The 19,380-nt window shown below is 35.8% G+C and overlaps 1 protein-coding gene and 1 pseudogene across 14 annotated transcripts in view; both read left to right on the top strand.

The window, feature by feature from the left end:
• The window catches only part of GPHN (gephyrin), a 628,070-nt gene that overhangs the window by 191,865 nt on the left and 416,825 nt on the right, over nucleotides 1–19,380 (top strand). The gene's annotated exons all lie outside the window — the stretch shown is intronic.
• On the top strand, nucleotides 8,284–12,376 carry LOC115516073 (annotated as a pseudogene).

Genomic DNA, 19,380 nt, shown 5'->3' on the forward strand with positions numbered 1-19,380 from the left:
TAAATCAAAAAGCATTATTTATATTTATATGCACACTACACTTGCAATTATGTAAAAATATAAGTAGGCAAGTGAACAAAGAATGAAAGGAATACATTCAAATTTAAAATATTTGGCCTAGGATCAATTAAAAGGGAGGAAAATAATACATATGAACTCATTGCAAAATAGTTGCACAATATATGGATTAAGTTTAGTGTATTATACTTTTAGTTTCAGCTTTCTTCATGTTGTATAGCATCGACCAAGATAAAACAGAACAAAACAAAACAAAACTTCGTAAGTTTTATTATAAACTGCTTTCCTACAGATTCAGAAAAGTTGGGTTCTTTCTTGTCTATTTGTTGATTAGTACCCGGCCATTAGGGACCCTTCTGACTCTCAAAGATAGGAAAATGAATTAATTATCAGCATAATTCTAGAATGTTGTAGTAAGTGTTAATAATTGCTTTCTATTTGCTGGCATATGAAAAGAAAGTTGACAGGCATATATGTACATAAATACACACACACACACACACACACACACCATAAACCATAGCCAGTTAAGTATAAATTTGGTACTCCCACCCCTTATTGGTATTATTTAGTAGATAAGTAATCAATTAATTAAATGACAGTTTTTGTGACAAATGGTAAATCAGAAAATAGGGTATGGCAAGATAAAAGAAAGGTTTTGTTTTCTATCAGGTTGCTTTTGCTTACTCTTTTGTGTGACACTTTGAATCTAGATTTTTCTAGGTTATCATTCTAAGAGAAAATTAGTTTACCATACTGTGTTTTTACCATCTGGAAAATGACATAAAATGCAACTCAAATTGTCTTAATAAAATGAATATACTGGTTTACAAAATTTAACAAGTCTGTGGGTGGACTTTATATATGGCTTAATCAGAATTCCAGGTGTGTTTTTTTGTTTTGATTGAACAGTTGATTGACTATTTGTTTATTTTTCCTACTACTCTCAACCTGCCCTCTTTCAAACTGATAGAGTTGACAGCAGTTTCAGGCTGTTGATATCAAGATAAAGCTTTTATATCTCTGAATTCCCCAGGAAAGACCATAAATTCACTCTGATTGTATTGGCTGGCTTAGGTAACATTCTTGAAATGAGCGCTCTCTTTGGCAAGTTGTTGGAATGTGCTCATTGGCTTAACCTAGCGCATACTTCAGCACTAAAGCTGGAAGTTTGAGATCAGCGTGCCACCAAGTGGAAGACACAGCAAGAAGGTGGCCAGGCAAGAGAAGAGAGCTTTCACCAGAACCCAACTATGCTGGTACCCTGATCTCATACTTTGAGCCTCCAGAAATGTGAGAAAATCAGTTTCTGCTGTTTCAGCCACCAAATCTAAGGTATTTTGTTATGACGACTTAAGCTGACTGAGACATTTGGCAACTTTAAATGTATAACTGTCAAATTTAAGGTGTATGTAGTTACTTTCTTGGGTCTTGATTTAGTTGGTTCTTTGTTTAGTTCTAATCTTTTTTTCCCCCTCATATTTGCATTCATTAGAAAACAATGTGCCTCATATTGTGGTAATAGATCCTTGTAAATAATGATTTTAAGTATGAAAAAGATAATTTTAATTATCCCGTTTCTACATTCTTTTGTAAGTACAGAATATTAAACCCAGTTTTAGTATGTTAGACTAAAATTTTGCTACAGGTTTTTAAAAAAAATTTTTTTAGTGTTTATTTATTCTTGAGACAGAGAGAGAGATTGAGAGAGCAAGCACAAGCAGGGGAGGGGCAGAGAGAGAGGGAGACCCAGAATCAGAAGCAGGCTCTAGGCTCTGATCTGTCAGCATAGAGCCTGACGCAGGGCTTGAACCCACAGACCGTGAGATCATGACCTGAGCTGAAGTCGAACGCTTAACCAGCTGAGCCACCCAGGCGCCCCATTGCAGGTTTTTTAAGAGAAATTATTTCATTTTATAATATTCAGCATAGAATCACAGGATGGTTATGCAGTTCATACATGGCACTTAATAGATCAGTAAAGTCCTTCTGACAACTAAGTATCAAAATTGCTACTTTACTTTAATATTTATAATGTACCATGTTCATAAATCTGGTGCTTCGCATCGCAATTACTATTATTGTAATCAGCTCTAAATCAGCTCTTTCAAGTGAAAGACATACAAGTTACAGCTACTGCTAATAAGTCCTTTTAAAATTAGAAAGTGTAAATTATCAAGTAGTGCCACAAATTAAACACTTCTTTGGAAGACACATCAAATATGCCTTGTTATTCACTGTTAAATTAATAAAAAGACACTATTCTTAAACATGTACTACAGTGCTTTCTTTTTAGCTTTATGCCAGAAAAAATTTGGAATAATTAACACTCCCAAGCTCTCAGGAGGCTATCTGTCAGTAGAAGTGTAACAGCAGAAGTAAAAGAATTTTGAAATTCATAAAAGGCAGGGCTTAATTAAATTCACAACAAATTCTAATTAGAAGATGGTAGTGTTGTAAAGTTGAGTTCCGGTGAATACTTAGTATATTTTTTACTATTAGTGATGAGCAAATCAACCCGGTAATGAATCCCTTTTTATATTTTCCTACACCTAATTGCACTTGCTAGACAATCTTTTTTCAAAGATACTATGAAATCTCTTAATTTTTATTGGTTGGTAAATGAACAAAGTGCTAGTTGACAATATGATGATTTTGTGTTATAACTAGTTTGCATTTATATAGTGTATTTCTCTTACGAGTGAGGTCAGATATTTCATAAAAGGTTTTATCAGAAAATCCCTATGAACAAAACAGAAATGCATATACTTAAGAGACAAATCCTTACTTGCTCACAAACCGCTAGAAACAATATATTTATCCATCTTTAAAAATATGTACAAATATCTGACTTATGTGTAGAAAGTTGCAGTTTTAAAAACCAAAACAAGTTGAATAAATTATATAATATAAAAATTATGAAAATATTCTGTAATGTAATTTATGGTGGCAGAAATCTGAAAGTAATTGCCTAGGGGAGAGGAAGTTTACTGAAAAAGGATCATGTTGAAACTTTCTGGGGTGATGAGAATATCCTGTATCTTGTTTGGATGGCAGTGTCGTAAGTATATAAAATTGTCAAAACTTATCAAACACAACACCCAAGGTCTTTGCATTTTATTGTATGCTAACCTCATATGAGCATTTGAGTAGAGGTATAATATGATTAAATTTGCATTTAAAATCAATTTAGCAATGTTGAAGAAAATGGAATGTATGGAAAATAAAAGTTATGTCTTCTGTGGGCCCTAATAGTTAATGGTTTCTCAGAAAGAAAAGTGGCAGTTATCTTTGTTTTGTTTTTGTATAGAACAAGAGAGTCTTAGGAAATTTTTTTCTTATCTGCTGTAATCCTGGTGTGATCTCCCACCAAGATTGTAAAAGCATTGGAAGCCTTTTGAATTTTTTGTTGGGACTTTAATTCATGAAAGCCCACCAGCTAGCTATCGCCAAGACTGTCATGTGCTATATCACTCCTGGTGAAGTTAATTAAAAAAAAAAAAAAAACTTTATGTAATATTGATAAGCATATTGACTGCTGCAGCAAAGAAGGATAAATGCCATAAGAACTGGGATGCTGTTTTAGAGGGACTTAATAGGGATTTATCATAGGAGTTAGGCTTGTGCCTAAATGTGGTTCCCTTGCACTCAGTCTCCTCATTGCAGAGTCTGCTCGGCTCCACCTGGATTTCTTCTATTCCAGCAACCTGGTTATTCTCTCAAGACTTTCAACTGGAGATGATCAGAAGCCCATCTCTCTGGGATCACCGTCCTTCACTGCCTGAGTTTCACTGTTTGAATACCATAGTTTTATATATTTTGCCTGAATTTTTTTAGTTGTTTTAGGCAGTACAGAAAATCCAGTCTCTGTTATGCCATCTTAGTCAGAAGTCAAAATTCTGGAATTGTTTTTAAAAGAAAATATTGGGGGAGGATAATGTGTGGGCAGACAAAAAAAAAAATGTTAGTATGCCAAGGCTTATTTGGAAGACATGAAAGGCCACAAAGCTTAAATGACAGAAGAAAAGTAATATTAAAATATTCAGAAGTAGTTTTGTAAAACTAGTTTCAGGAATAGATTTTGATCTGTGGAAAGAGATGCATTTTAGCTAAGTTGTACTCAGTAATATTGATTAATATGCACTAAATAATTATTCCAAGGTTTAGAAAAAGTGCAGGGCTCAACAGGTGCACCCATCCATTAGTAATTGTGGTTACTTAATAATGAAAGTAAAATATTATTTTTCTTTACATTTTTGTGGTTTTAAAATATAGCTAGTAAGTTGTTAGGACATAAAAATGTATTGTGTTATTTAGAACTTCTTAATAAACAGAACTCTATTTCTTTTGACTTGGGAATGTCATAAAAGATGATTGAGACACTAAGGGCATCCTGAACTGAGAAAGTTTGGGACTCTGTCATGTAGCCAATTTTTGTTTTTTTAAATTGCTTCAAGTGTGATTTCAGTCATTTTTGATGGCATTTTCCTGGAGATCTTGTCTTTGGCAGTCAGTATAGATAAGTTTTTGTTGGTAACTGATGTATAGAGTACTATGGAAGTACAGAGAATGAGAAGTATTATTTTCTGGGTGCTTACTGTGCTGTAGGCATTATTTTTTAATCTCATCTAATACTTGACAACAATCCTGAGTTGAGTGTTATTCCCATTTAATAGGTAAGGAACCAAAGATCAAAGAAATGAATTATTTTGCTAAAGGCTACACATCTAAATGGGTGAAACTTGCATTTAAATCCAGTTCCAAAGCTTGTGCAGTTTTCATTGTAGAGGTCACATGATTTTCCTATTTATGGCAACCCTGTAATGAAGTCTTCTTGAAGTAATACTGAAGGTATTATTTTCAACTTAGGGAAGTTAATTAGATGGAGGATCAAGGGAACAAAAATTACTATGTGTTAGATTTGAGGATTGGAAGTAAACACTAAAGATTAGATTTTTATGTTAATTCTTAGTCCCTATTGTACATGCTGGCTTTTTTTTTTTTTTTCAACGTTTTTTATTTATTTTTGGGACAGAGAGAGACAGAGCATGAATTGGGGAGGGGCAGAGAGAGAGGGAGACACAGAATTGGAAACAGGCTCCAGGCTCCGAGCCATCTGCCCAGAGCCTGACGCGGGGCTCGAACTCACGGACCGCGAGATCGTGACCTGGCTGAAGTCGGACGCTTAACCGACTGCGCCACCCAGGCGCCCCAGTGCTGGCTTTTTTTTGCATCATTTGATGGATTATTAGATTTTTTAGTATTTTCAGTAACCTTATTTCCATAGTAGACAATAGTGAGAATTGTTACAGTGTACACATAGTTATGTTTAGTCATCTACAGTTTGTAGTCCATAGAAGTCTCATTATACAGAGTTAGTTTTTCACTGTGAAGTTTTCATTTTGAAAGTGTTCTTACCTTTGTGCTTCTAGAACATAAAGACATTTCTTGATCCAATAAAAGGCCTTTTATTATTTGTTATTCATTATCTCCTTCTGGAACTTTTACAGTATTTGGAATTATCTCAACCATTCTCCATATCTCTTTACCTCTGTTTTGAGTTTCTATATTTTTGCCTCTTTTTGTTGCAGTCTGTGTCATTTCTTAAGGCTTGTCTTCCAGTTTATAAATTCTCTTTTCAACTATGTCTAATCTCCTTCCATCTTCTTTTTTACCAAATCTTAAAATATTATTAGATGTTTTATTCATGGATGTCCTGGCTGGTTATTTTCAAATCTGCTTAGATAGATTTCTTATATTTAGTACTTTCTGTAGGCACATTAAGTACATTAATGTTCTTTATCTCATAATTCTAATACAGTATTTTCAGGTCAGATTCTGTAGTTTGATTTTTCTACATATACTTCCTATGGTAGTTTTTTGTTTGTTTTGGAGACTTTTGAATGTGTGAATTCATCCCTTTGCAGGAAATGTGATTCTCCCATGCATGTGGAGGTAGTACCAACTCTGGAACTACCAAATTTTTGAGTGGTATGATTTTAGGCCATAAACCTACATAAGTGTTGGTTTGTGGTTATTAATTCTCAAAGGAGTCTTTTTTTCTCCTTTCATATCTTTCTATTCTACCTAGTTCCCAGGAGACAGGCATATATATCTGTAACCTCCCTGTTTGGGGTTTTGTTTATATTATGTTTATTTGTTTATTTTTCATAGTTTATGATTTACAGAGTCTTGAATGCGGATTTTAAATAATATGACTTCACATCCAGATTGAGCTCTAAATTCTGGGCCCTTAAAAATAGGACTCTTAATGACCAAACTGTAGGCCACACATCAGCAGATGCTACCAAGGTTCAGCAAATACTAGCCTTAGAATTCTTAACTATCTGGATTTCTGCCCCCTTTTTTCTTATAGTCTTTTATAAATTCTTTAGTTTTCAGTGAGCCCAGCCACTGAATAAATAAGTTTTTAAAAACATATTTTAGTCAACTTTATTAGATATGCTATACAAGGGGGGGGAGTTAACTAAATATCTTGGTCTGTCATTGTACATAAAGACAGCTCATTTGATTTTTTGTAATTTGTACTCATGGGAGTCTTCAGAAGCAAGTTACAAACTTTAGAACTCTTTCATGTGGATTTGCTGTTAACTTTACACAGAGGTGGAATTAGATAGAACTCTTTTCCCTGGCCATATATAGCCAAGTTACTCTTGATTTTCCAAGGAACATTTAAAATCACAAAATATGTCTGAAAAGGTATACTGACATGGTAGTGGTGTTAGGAAACCAGTTGTTACCTATTTTATATTCATTCTTGAATTTTATCTCAAAACAGTAACATGAAATTAAAGTTAGAAATTGAAGCACTGTTAATTCAAAACTCTTTTCTGTTTTATTTTAAACTGTTAAACTAAAACAGATATTCTTCCTACCCCAAAATAGTTACATTAAGAACAGTCTGTTGTCAACAGAAGTCATTCTATTATAGTTATTCTATTATAAAGGGTATCGTTTCTATTTAAAATGCTAAGCTGCAAATATTTAGCCTTTTGAGCCATCTGCTCTGCTAAATACCCATAAGTATTTTAGACTAAAATCTGAAAAATGGAAATACTTCAAAACCTTTACATTGTTGACTTTTGATTTTGTACAGCATGTCTTATTTTGAGTAGAAATAGAATGATGTAGAAAGTTTACTTGCAAAATATTCCATTATCCTCATTAAAAAAAAATAGAGTTTTTTTTTTTTTTTGCTTTTTTTTTTTTTTTTTCAACCTTTATTTATTTTTCGGGACAGAGAGAGACAGAGCATGAACGGGGGAGGGGCAGAGAGAGAGGGAGACACAGAATCGGAAACAGGCTCCAGGCTCTGAGCCATCAGCCCAGAGCCGGACGCGGGGCTCGAACTCCCGGACCGCGAGATCGTGACCTGGCTGAAGTCGGACGCTTAACCGACTGCGCCACCCAGGCGCCCCCCCAAAAAAAATAGAGTTTTAAACTCTCTTATAGAAAGGACCCTCTATATCTGGATGAAATTATTTTGTTAAAAATATCTAATTCTTTAAATAAATACAAACAAAAACTCTACTCAGTATATTTATTCCAACAATAAATATATTTGACTTCTTAAATTTAGAGTTCTGTTAGGTAAATTTATGTTTAAAATCATTACCTTGATTAAGAATCTTCTGTTAGAAATGTTTAGGAAAGTTTGCTCCCCACTTTGTAATGAAATTTTAATAATTGTCTTTATAAGTCCAGGAAATTAATTAATGTCTTCAATTAGCCATTTTTATGAGTTACATGTTTTATTGAATACTTTATATTTCCTTTTTTTTTAAGTTTATTTCCTATAAAAGAAAGAGAGTGCACAAAAGTCAGAAAAGGAGAGGGAGAGAGAGAATCCCATGCTGGCTCTGCACTGTCAATGCATTGCCTCACGTGGGGCTCAGTCTCAGGAACCGTGAGATCATGACATGAGCTGCAATCAAAAGTCGGATGTTTAACTGAATCACCTATGTGCCCCTATATTTCCTTTTTAAAAAAAATTTTTTTTAAATGTTTATTTTTTTGAGAGAGAGAGAGAGAGAGAGACAATGTGAGTAGGGGAAGGGCAGAGAGAGAGGGAGACAGAATCTGAAGCAGGCTCCAGGCTCTGAGCTGTCAGCACAGAGCCCGACATGGGGCTCGAACTCACGAGCTGTGAGATCATGCCCTGACCCGAAGTCGGACACTTAACCGACTGAGCCACCCAGGTGCCCCTATTTCCTTTTTAAATAGCATTCTATTAAACTGTTAAACATGTGGAGAAAGCTTAGTCACCCTTACACTCCCTCCACCATCACTCATACAAAAACACTCACCCCCATTCCCAGAGGACTGGAAACAGGGAAGAATGAAGCATTACAGCTGGACAAAACAGGAGTTGAAGAAAATTGCATGAAAAGTAACTATGAACTGATTTTAGAATGAATTTATAATTCAAATTCAAATATCACTTGTACAAAAAACCTTAAATAATGTGAATTTTGTTTATTGTAGGCCATGACTTCAGGTGCTTCTGAGCACCTGACAGAAAGAAATGTAAATTCTCTGGTGAATATACTTTACTTTTAAATTAAAAGAAATACCACAAATTATTTCCCAATGAATATGAAAAGCCCAATGAATATGAATATGAAAGGAAATAAGGTGCCATGAATGAGAATTAGCAGAAACATTAGACAGGTTTGTGCCATTTCATTGTGGTTTCTATTCCATTTGGATATGATTGAATATGCCCCTGAGTCTGTATAATACTTATTGCAGAAATTCATTGTGCATGTGTGTGTGTGTGTGTGCGTATGCGTATGTTTATAATGTCCCAGTCCCTATTAGGATTCATTTCTGGAAGCAGTGGTAATAAGAACCAAGAGCCATGGCCTGAGGTTGAAGAAATATGTGGTGGAGTTCAAGCCATGCTTGTATTCTTGGTTGGAAGTTTCCTTTCAGGACTTTGAAAATGCCATGCTACTCTCTTCTGTCCTACAAAGTTTCTAATAAAAATCAGCTGAGGAAATCGTATGTGAGTTCTCTCATATGTAACAAGTTGATTTTCTTTTGCTGCTTTTAAGATTTTCTTTATATCTTTAGTTTTTTAAGTGTTTAATTCTAGTTAGTTAACATATAGTGTAGTAGTATTAGTTTCAGGTGTAAAATATAGTGATTCAACATTTCTATACAATACCTGGTGCTCATCACAAAGGTACTCCTTTTTTTTTTTTTTTAATTTTTTTAACATTTATTTATTTTTGAGACAGAGAGAGACAGAGCATGAACGGGGGAGGGTCAGAGAGAGGGAGACACAGAATCTGAAACAGGCTCCAGGCTCCGAGCCGTCAGCACAGAGCCCGACGCGGGGCTTGAACTCACGGACCGTGAGATCATGACCTGAGCCGAAGTCGGCCGCCCAACCGACTGAGCCACCCAGGCGCCCCACAAAGGTACTCCTTAATCTCATCACCTATTTTACCCATCCCCCACCCACCTTCCCTTTGGTAACCATCAGTTTGCTCTTTATAATTAAACATTTATTTCTTAGTTTATCTCTCTCCCTATTTTGCCCTTTGCTCATTTGTTTTGTTTCTTATGTTTTACATATGAGTGAGATCATATGGTATTTGTCTTTCTCTGACTGACTTATTTTGCTTAGCATAATACTCTGGCTCCATCACATTGTTTCAAATGGCAAGATTTCATTCTTTTTGACAGCTGAGTAATATTTCATTGTATGGATATGCTACATCTTCTTTGTCCATTCATCAGTCAGTGGACACTTGGGCTAGTTCCATAATTTGGCTATTATAGATCATGCTGTTATAAATATCAGGCTACACATATCCCTTTGAATCAATATTTTTGTATCCTTTGGGGAAATACCTAGTAGTGCGATTGCTAGATCATAGGGTAGTTCTATTTTTAACTTTTTGAAGAACCTTCATACTGTTTCTACAGTGGCTGCACCAGTTTGCATTCCTACCAGCAATGCAAGAGGGTTCCTCTTTCTCTATATCCTTGCCAACACCTGTTGTTTCTTGTGTTATGACTTTAGCCATTGTGACAGGTATGAGGTGGTATTTCATTGTAGTTTTGATTTGCATTTCCCTGATGATGAGTGATGTCAAGCATCTTTTCATGTGTCTGTTGGCCATTGATATATCTTCTTTGGAATAATATCTATTCATGTCTTCTGACCATGTTTTAATTGGATTATTAGTTTTTTGGATGTTGAATTTTGTAAGTCCTTTATATATTTTGGATACTAACCCTTTATCTGATATGCAGATTGCAAATGTCTTCTCCCATTCCATAGGTTGCCTTTTAGTTTTGTTGATTGTTTCCTCCACTGTACAGAATCTTTGTATTTTAATGAAGTTCCAATAGTTTATTTTTGCTTTTGTTTCCCTTGCCTCAGGGGATATATCTACAAAGAAGTTGCTATAGCTGACATAACCAAAGAGGATATTGCCTGTGTTCTTTTCTAGGATTTTTATGGTTTCAAGTCTCACATTTAGGTCTTTAATCCATTTTGAATTTATATTTGTGTATGGTGTAAGAAAGTGGTCCAGTTTCATTCTTTCTTCATTTGTGTTGCTCTCCAGTTTAGCCAACACGATTTGTTGAGACTGTCTTTTTCTCATTGGATATTCCTTCCTGCTTTGTCAAAGATTAATTGACCATATAGATGTGGGTTCATTTATAAGTTTTCTATGTTGTTTAATTGATCTGTGTGTCTATTTTTGTGCCAATACCATACCAGTCCCTAAGAGGCTACATTAATCATGTTTTTTTCCTAAATCAGTATTTTAGATGTAGAATTGATAAAGCAGATATTGAACTTGCAATTAACTATCATTAGCTATAGATTTAAAGAGTATTTTAGATTTGTCACATGTAATGTATTACTGATGTTTTGAATTGTAATATGCTAAAATTTAAGTGAAATGATGAGTTTGGAATTGGTGACTTTGGCTAAGAACATTCGTCATGGCCTGCAATAGTTACCACCATTTCCAAGGGCCATTTTCCTTAGTATCACTTCTCCACTATACTTTATGGTATCTACTACTCAGAATGTAGCCCCCCATATTTCTGACTTAAGGAATTTCTTAATATAAGGACACTTCTATTTCATAGAACAAGATATGGATATTCTAACTTCTATTTTATAAGGGAAAATTTGTTTTAAATGTAGACAATATGATGGGTTATTGAGAGATCTCACCTCTTTTATTCTTGAAATAAACATATGTAAAGCTCTTCCTGTTCACAGGCATATGTCTAGGTTTTGGAGTAGGAAAAAATTGTTCCTGATCTTAAAAACTTTATGTAGAAAGGTATAAAGCCATGATAATAAAATGGATCAAATAAAATAAATGCCAAAATATAAACAATACAAGATATTATACATCCACATTTAACTGACGTCCCCTTAATCAATTCACTAGCTTAACCTGTCTTTTCAATTGCTTATGTAAAACACACTGACAGATGTTCAAAATACAGTAGACCCTTGAACAACATGGGAGTTAGGAGCACTGACCCATTCGATTGAAAATCTGCATGCAACTTTTGACTCATCCTACATTTACTAATAGACTACTGTTAACCAGAAGCCTTAATGATAACATAGTTGATTAACATGTATTTTCTATGTTATATGTATTATATGCTATATTCTTACTACAAAGTAAGCTACAGAAATGAAAATCTTACTAAGAAAATCATAAGGAAGGAAGCCAGAGCTGCTATGTGGGACTCTAGCTATCACCAGCCAATACCATATGCACATCCTGGGAAGTCTGGCACTATGCTCATTCCATGCATGAGTTGTCAGCCAAGGACATCAAGGGGAGCATAATTAAACTGAACAAGCACCGGGACTTCATGTGTATCATCACCTTTGTGGCCTCACAATGAGTCAAAACAGATATAAATTATACTCAGCTGGTAGCCCTGCACACCCTATATTCTAAGTGATGTTTATAGATCTTGGTCTTCTCTTGCAAGTAGTTCAGGAGGCAAAAACCAGGGGGTACTGTAGAGACCATCAATTTGCTGCTGGGTATAACATCACACTTCGTATGTACAACATGTATGTGAATGGAGACAATGACCACCTGCTAGAAGTATATGAAAGTACAGCCCAAGGGGAGAAGAATCCTAGAACATGTCACCAAGTGGAACTTCACCAAGTTCTCTTGATAAGAACAGCTGTGTTGTTAAGTGGTATGGTCTCATGGAAGAGCCTCTGGTAATAGAGAAGGACTTGCCCTCCTACCTCTTGCTCTACAAGTGTGCACCCCCCACCAAAGCGCACCAACACCACCTGGAGTGTTCTACCTGGCAACCATGAGGGTTTGCCTGAAAACTAGCCTGAGCTTCCTGCTGGAGGAAGGTCACTTACCCTGCCTGGTGGCTTAGTGCCCCCCTCACCCCTAGGTCTCTTGTGGGAATACACAAGACAGATAGGGAAATGCAAATTCCCAATACAAATAAGAAATTAGGAAGAGAAAATACATTTACAATAATGTAAGTAAAAAGTTGTTATTTAAGTGGACCCACATAGTTTAAACCCATGTTGTTCAAGGATCAACTGTATACTAAACATTTGCCATTAGAGTGCTAGGCTACTCTCTAGAATAATTCCCGGCAGTTGACATTTATACTTCTAAGAATCAGTTGTATTTATCCAAAACCATTTTATGCCAGTAGATCTTTTTATTGTAATTGCTGAGTTAAATGTTAAAAATTTTTTTTTTTTAATTTTTTTTTTTCAACGTTTATTTATTTTTGGGACAGAGAGAGACAGAGCATGAACGGGGGAGGGGCAGAGAGAGAGGGAGACACAGAATTGGAAACAGGCTCCAGGCTCTGAGCCGTCAGCCCAGAGCCCGACGCGGGGCTCGAACTCACGGACCGCGAGATCGTGACCTGGCTGAAGTCGGACGCTCAACCGACTGCGCCACCCAGGCGCCCCAATGTTAAAAATTTTTAAATAAGTGAAAAATTTATTTCTGTTTCTATAAACTTGAGGAAGATTATAAAGTTGAGTTACTAAATATTGTTTTTAAATTAGATATGGTTAGATTATATATGAGGTAAAATCAGAAATCTATTCTAATGATTGTTTCAAAAGAACTTATAATTACTTAGTCTAGGTGTGACTAATGAAAGAAACCTTGTGCTACCTCCAATCAGAAGGCCCATACTCAGAGCAGATCCTAGTTCCATATCAAAATATTGGTCAATAGATAATCATTTATATTTTTAAGGTAAAATAAACCATGTAATTTATTGTTTTTATGATTCCTCACCTTAACTAATTTTATTGGTTAGTCAACTAGCACACCCATGTTGAAATAGCTTTCATAGTCAATGAAACAAATAATGAATTCTGTATTTTCTTTTTTTTTTATTATTTATTTATTTATTTAAAAAAATTTTTTTTTTCAACGTTTATTTTTTTTGGGACAGAGAGAGACAGAGAATGAACGGGGGAGGGGCAGAGAGAGAGGGAGACACAGAATCGTAAACAGGCTCCAGGCTCTGAGCCATCAGCCCAGAGCCCGACGCGGGGCCCGAACCCACGGACCGCGAGATCGTGACCTGGCTGAAGTCGGACGCTTAACCGACTGCGCCACCCAGGCGCCCCTGAATTCTGTATTTTCTAATGACTTATGCTTCATTGTTGTATGAAGGATCATCAGAAAAGAGTTTGACTATTAAAGAAGTGTGAGACTTTTCTTTACCAGTCCTGTCATTTTTCTTTTCTTCCCCTTAGTTTATGTCTACTTAGTCCATATGCCTTTCTATTCACTGAATGCTAGTACTTTTTGTGGCCAGTTTGGCAATTACTTCCTGTAATAATAGTAATCATTAACATATACGTATAACAAGAACATCTACTTTGTTCATTTTGTTATAGACAATTTATGGCAAGTTAAAAAATATGCCCAGTATTATCTCTTAAACTTGATATCTAGTCTACATTTTATCTAACAAGATAACAAAAGCATCATGTTCAAGTAGAATACTGGAATAAAAGCCACGAGATATGATTTCTGTGCCTCTATGCAGTGTTATCTGGGATAATCTTGGACAAGGCACTTACTTATATTTTTTATTTTAAAATGGAGAATTAAACTAAATTACTTCAGAAATCTTGTTTTAATAAAGCTTAAATAAAATAACCCAAACAAATCCAATATACTTTTTATAGATTATGAGATTTTTCAGAAGGGATTTCTTGGTTGGGTTTCACTTTTTTGACACTATTATGATACTAAAATCAGAGGTAATAGCTGTTTTCTGAATCTGCAAATGTAAAAATTACTAACACAAAGGTGATGGCTATAGTTTCATTGGTCCAGAAGGAAGGAAATTAATTTGGGAGGAGTAGAGAAGATGGTTTCAGTGCTTTTTATTTCTCTTTTTTTTTCATTGTTTTCATTTTTTTCTTTTTTTTTTTTTTTAAACAGAGGTAACAAAGGGGCATTTGGGTGGCTCAGTCGGTTAAGTATCCTAATTGACTTCCACTCAGGTCATGATCTTGTGGTTCAGGAGTTTGAACCCCGCCTTGGGCTCTGTGCTGATTGGAGCCTGGAACCTGCTTCAGATTCTTTGTCTCCCTCTCTCTCTGCCCCTTCCCTGCTCGTGCTCTGTCTCTCTTTCAAAAATATATAAGCATTAAAAAAAATTAACAGAGGTAACACATTGGCTTATAATAAGGTCAGTGTACACTTTTTTTGATAGGAACAAAATAAAGTTTAACATGTCTCAGTAAAATTCTAAATGTCATTGACCTTTTTATATTTTATCTATGTGGAAAATCTGATGATTAGTCCACAATTTAATGAATTTGAGGTAGACTGAACATGTTCTAAGACTTCATCATTTTGATCCTTCTGTATTACTTCCCCATGTTACTATTACTCCTAATTGTGCAACATAGCTTTGGCTAGATTCCAGCAAGCCAGGCGAGCTGAAACAGTTGTCCTAAAAATAAAATTTTTGTGGTTGTGGCGAGTCATTTGGCTGATTTTCTAATTTGGTTGAATTTGGATCATAATTAATTATGTGTTACTTTGATATCAATGTCAGATAAATAGCAGAAGAACAGTAAATAATATTGAAAATTTTGTGGCACTCACATTTTGGTCATGAACTTCTGAAGGCTAGATTTGTCTTATAACACCTATCCTTTCATTTTTTTTTTTTTTTCATACTAGAAATGCACTCTGGTTAGAGGAGAGATTAGGGCACCTTCCGCCTTTTGCAAACATGTGGGTGTTTATGAATCACAATTTGAGAACTAGAGGTCTATAGCAGTGTTTTTGCAAGTATGCTCTTGTACTGTCTGCATCAAAATCACCTAGAAAGCTTGTTTAAAATGGGTATTTCTGGCCTTCATCTAAAGCCTTTTGAATCAGAATCTCCAGGAATGAGATTCAGGAATCTAGATTTTAACAAGCTCTCATGTGGCTCATATGCCCACTTAATGTAGAGTATCTTGCCTTAAGTATATTTTGTATCTTGAAATATTATCTAATGATTATAGTATATGCATATACAGTTGACAGGTGTTTGAATTGTGTGGGTTCGTTTCTTTTTTGATTAAATTAAATTTAACTTAATATATTTTTTAAAGTTTATTTATTTTGAGAGAGAGAGAATGAGTGGGGGAGAGGGGCAGAGAGGAGGAGGAGGAGGAGGAGGAGGAGGAGGAGGAGAGAGAGAGAGAGAGAGAGAGAGAGAGAATCCTAAACAGGTTCCATGCTCAGCATGCAGCCTGATGTGGGCCTTGATCCTATAACCCTAGGACCATGACCTGAGTTGAAATCAAGAGTCAGACACTCAACCGACTGAACCACCCAGGTGTCCCTGTGCAGGTTCCCTCATATTTAGCTTTTTTTCAGTGAATATTTGGAAATACTTTGGATACTTGTGACAATTTAGAAAAAGTTACAAACTGTGTAGCTTAGAAATATTGAAAATTTTAAAGAAAAAGTTGGGTGTGGGGCACCTGGGTGGTTCAGTCAGTTAAGCATCCAGCTTTAGCTCAGGTCATGTCTCATGGTCTGTGAGTTTCAGCCCTGCATCGGTATCTGTGCTGGCAGCTCAGAGCCTGGAGCCTGCTTTGGATTTTGTGTCTCTCACTCTCTCTGCCCCTTCCCCACTCACGCTCTGTCTCTCTCACTCTCAAGATGAATAAATGTTAAAAATAAAAAAAGAAAAACATGTTTCACAAGTATGTAAAATATATAGACAATAGTTTCTTTTATAATATACTACCGTAAGTATACACAAATCTATTATTAATTTTTTATTAAAACTTATCAATACTTATACACACACTTACAGACTGTACATGGCAATATTTGTAGTTGAGAGAAATATAGACAAACATAAAGTTGCAGTATTAAATCATAATTGCACATAACCACTACATACTGTAGTACTGTAATAGTTTCATCACCACCTCATTGCTATGGTGGTGACCTCAAGTATTGTGAGTTTCCGCTTAAAGTACCATGTGATGCTAACCATCTAGAGAGCTTATCCAATGAAAGGCTTATCACACTAAAAAGTGGTCTCTTGGGGGCGCCTGGGTGGCTCAGTCGGTTGGACGTCCGACTTCAGCTCAGGTCACGATCTCGCGGTCCGTGAGTTCAAGCCCCGCGTTGGGCTCTGGGCTGATGGCTCAGAGCCTGGATCCTGCTTCCGATTCTGTGTCTCCCTCTCTCTCTGCCCCTCCCCCCATTCATGCTCTGTCTCTCTCTGTCTCAAAAATAAATAAAACATTAAAAAAAAAAAGTGGTCTCTTGTAGTTCTCACATATTTTTATTTTTTATTTTTATATGTAGAGGGAAAGAGTGTCAGCGGGGGGGGGGGGGTGGGGTGGTGGGGGTAGAGAGAAAGAGAGAGAGAAGCCCCAAGCAGGCTCCATGCTCAGCGTCAAGGTAATAGGATAACAGGAGAAGCAGCTTCTTCCAACCAAGAGGCATCAGACAAGTTCCCAGGTGCCATTAAAATCATTTGAGGAGAAAGCATATTTGCCTGAATAGGCTTTTATTGAAGACAAAATTGTGCTATTCTGGAAAAAAAAAAATGTCACAAAGGACATTTGTTAGTAAGGTAGAGAAGTGAGCACCAGGATTTAAGGCAGGAAGAGATAGGCTAATTCTGTTCTGTGCAAATGCAGTTCAGTTTATGATCTGGACTGCCCTTATCTCTAAAGCTGCCAACCCCCAAGCCTTGAGGGAAAAGATAAACACCAGCTGCCAGTCTTTTGGTTGTTATCCAAGAAGGCCTACATAACAAGAACTCTTATTCTGGATTAGTTCCATCAATGCTTTGTCACTGAAGTCAGGAAATATCTTTCTAGTAAGGAACTGCTTTTTTAAAGTGCTTTCGATATTGGATAGTGCCCCCTGGTGACCCAGAACCCCATGAATTCAGCTACAAAAGATGTTGAAGTGGTCTCTTTGCCCCCAAATATGATGTCTCTAATTTAGCCTCTATATCAGGGGGTCATAATGACCTTTAAATGTTATTACACAGTACTGTATGTAAAGAATTGTCAACACCATGGAAGAGAACCCTGATAGAATATCACGAAAGTCTGGAAGAATTAGACCATTGAAGATGCCATCATTGGTACAGGAAAAGTTGTGGAAGCCATCAAGCCTAAAACCATAAATTCCTCCTAAGAAAACTATCCAGATGTTGTTTACGATAGAGCTAATCAAGGAAATAATGAAAGAGAATGTGGATATGGGGGAAAAGGCAGGTTGTGAAGGGTTTCAAAATGTAGATCTTGGAGAAACCCAAGAGCTAATAGACAACACACCAGAGAAATTAACAGAAGATGACTTGATAAGTGCTTCCAAAACAGTGTCAGATCATGAGGAACAAGACGTAGAAGTGCCAGAAAATAGAATGACTTTAGACAATCTAGCAGAAGGGTTCAGATTATTCAAGACTGACTTTGACTTCTTTAATGACACGGACTTTGGTATGAGCACTGAAACTAAAGCAAATGGTGGATGAAGGATCAGTACTGTATAGAAACATTTTTCGATAAATGAAAAAGCAAAAATGTTGGACAGACATGATAATGTATTTCCATAAAGTTACACTATTCAGTGTATCTTCCTCTCCCACCTCCTCTACTTTTTCCACCTCTGCCATCACCAAGATAGCATGGCCAACCTCTCATCTTCCTCCCTCTCCTCAGCCTACTCAATGTGAAGACAAGGGTGAAGACGTTTATGATGATCCACTTTCACTTAATGAATAATAAATAATCATCATGGTGTAGAGTCAATAAACTTATATGTTGTGTATGCAAGTGTCTTCATGTGAAAGTCTAATAACTATACAGCAAGAATTGTATGAGATACTTTTGTGTCATTATAATCCTCATCATTGCCTAAGTATTCATCATGTACAACACTGTGTGCAAGTCTTATATGGAAGTAGATGGCCTATCCTTATTTAGGCATTAAGTGAGTGATTTTTAATACTGTATAAAATTATGATGTGTTCTTTTACTGTTTTGTGACTTTGCTTCCAAAGAATTACATTACCGTATAGTATGCCTATCTCACATAATTGGAGAAACTGTACATCAACCTATCATAGGTAAGTGTTTTTTAAAAAAAAAAAAACTAATGTTTCCTGTCTCTCTCTGTCCCAAAAATAAATAAAAAACGTTGAAAGAAAATTAAAAAAAAAAACTAATGTTTCCAATATCATGAATATGACTAATACTGTATGCCATAAAACTTTTATAACCATTCATTAGTGTATCGACTAGGCTGCCATAAGCAGTCATATTTGATTACACTAAGATACCACAAAGCAATCATATTGCTGCTTCTTTGTTTTCAATGCAGGAATCATTATACCTGTAAATAAATAGGAATTTCTTTTTCACATTATCTTTTCATTTTATTAAAGTTTATTTATTTATTTTGAAAGAGCGAGAGAGAGCTCACGCACAAGCAAAGGAGAGGCAGAGAGAGAGGGAAAGAGAGAATCCCAAGCAAGCTCCTTGCTGACAGCCACATTGAGGGGCTCTAACTCAGGAACCATGTGATCATAATCTGAGCTGAAATCAAGAGTTGGTGCTTAACTGATTGAGTCACCCAGGAACCCCTTATCTTTTCATTTTTGATGTTTAGTGTGAGTAATACAACATCTACAGTGCCTTTTATCCTATCATATTGCTGTAGGTACTGATATGATTCATCTTGCAAACAGATGCAAACGTATGGTATTGATAAATACAGTATAGTACTGTAAATGTATTTTCTCTTCCTTATGATGTTTGTAATAACGTTTTCTTTTGTCTAG

Source organism: Lynx canadensis, chromosome B3 (genome assembly GCF_007474595.2).
Source record: "Lynx canadensis isolate LIC74 chromosome B3, mLynCan4.pri.v2, whole genome shotgun sequence".
NCBI lineage: Eukaryota > Metazoa > Chordata > Mammalia > Carnivora > Felidae > Lynx > Lynx canadensis.